Source organism: Odontesthes bonariensis, chromosome 15 (genome assembly GCF_027942865.1).
Source record: "Odontesthes bonariensis isolate fOdoBon6 chromosome 15, fOdoBon6.hap1, whole genome shotgun sequence".
Taxonomy (NCBI): Eukaryota; Metazoa; Chordata; class Actinopteri; order Atheriniformes; family Atherinopsidae; genus Odontesthes; species Odontesthes bonariensis.
Window position 1 is genome coordinate 955,713 of NC_134520.1, and position 1,944 is coordinate 957,656.

Here is a 1,944-nt window from a genome sequence, read left to right on the forward strand (position 1 = left end):
CATTGGGTGAGAGGCGGGGTCCACCCCGGACAGGCCGCCAGTCCATCACAGGGCCACACAGAGACAAACCAGACACACAACCATACACACCCTCACACTCACTCCTAAGGACAATTTTAGAGACACCAATGAACCTAACAGGCATGTTTTTGGACAGTGGGAAGAAGCGAAGAGAAGAGTACCCGGAGAGAACCCACGCATACACGGGGAGAACATGCAGACTCCACACAGAAAGAACCAGCTGGGAGTTAAACCTGGAACCTTCTGCTGTGAGGCGACGGTGCTGTCCCAGATGGTTACCTTTATGGAATTTTAGTTTGGACAAGTTAACATGTACTGCGAAATGTAGACACAAGTTATCCATTTGCAATATTGCAGGCCCACATCTTCACTATTGTGCAACATGCAACAATATCGGGTGAAATATTGACAACACACATTTGTGGCTATGAATAACTTTGAGCTGGAGAGTCAACAGGAAGCCTCAGTACACACCTTTCCCACCTCACCTGATCATAAGTGTTCCATGCATCTAATTAATTAGTGAGCATTTTGGTTTCACTGACTTCTTTTTCTAAGATTGAGACACTCAGGGACAGAAACATATCAGATGCACGGAGAGCTACCAAGTTAAGTGAAAGGGTCACTAACCAGTAAATGTTTTGGGTCATACTGGGTAACATTTCAAGCCACACTAGTTAACTTTTGAGGTCAAATGATACTTTAAAAGTTGTGCTGCAGCTGGGCACATCGATGATGTAATCCCACTAGAAGCAGGTGTACAAAGCCCCCCGATAGCCCCCAATAACAACAACACGGCAGCTCTGAGCTAACAGTGCAATAACCTAACATGTTTTAGGTATGCGTTCATTCATTCATTGGTCTTAAAGTATTGGTGAAATAAAGACAGATAATGCCTTATTCAGAGGCTGTACTGTCTCTGCCCTGTTCTCTCTGTTATATGGATATACGCAGATCTCCAGGGATCTAAATATCTTCTGAAGGACGCCGACTTTCACCGATAAGCTGTTATCGGTGAGTAGATGAAGGTATTTTAAACCAGAAATAAGGTCCAGGTTTAAAAAAACGAACTTCCCCTTTAATTTGGAAGCACTGACAACGGGACACAACACAGTGTTATACATGGAGGCTTCCTGCCAAACCAGATTTAAGAAGGGCACCTGCCCCGACTGGTTGAGGAATGAGAGAACAGGTCAGAGACACAAGACGCACCATGCCAAGGACACCTGACATGGGAAAGACCAAGAAGAAAGACTGTATTTATGGCGTTACAGCTGCTCAGGCACAGAGGGGTTGAATAGGTTCACATGGGTACAAAGTTGGATGAAAGTGGACTAAGATCAATGTGAGGGACAGAAACACAACAGATGGTCAGATAGCTGACCTGACATGTTTATGTTCTATTTCTTGTCTCAATAAAATTGAGTTAATGGGAATTGAGTTACAGCTTAAAGATAATTGTTTTGGTTGTTATTGTTGTTGTAGTACAGAAGTTCTGTTACACCAGTCAGACTTCATGTCTTCTCAGGGTGTGACACTCCTCTGACTGAAACTGTAATGACTCACACCGTCCCAAGCTTAACAGTAGCATTCAAATGCTGAAACTGGCTCTAAACCTCTCTGACACACTCAGATAATGTAGTTTTAACTTGAAGGTAAAGTCAAATGTATTTTAAAGTCATATAACAATACGTAGATGGCGCCATTTAAAATGTAAAAGAATTCAGTGTGGTGGGACCAGTGCTTTCATTTGGTGAGCTGATAAGAGTTTCCTATACTTAATGTAGTCTGTGTCTGAGCGCTGTGCTGTGAGGCTGAGGTAGAAAGAAAGTGAAGAACATGTAGTGACTGCACTGAAATGCTTTGTCATGTGACCACACCTTTCTGTGTGCTCTGCGTGTCCGTGCATGCGCGCAGGTACAA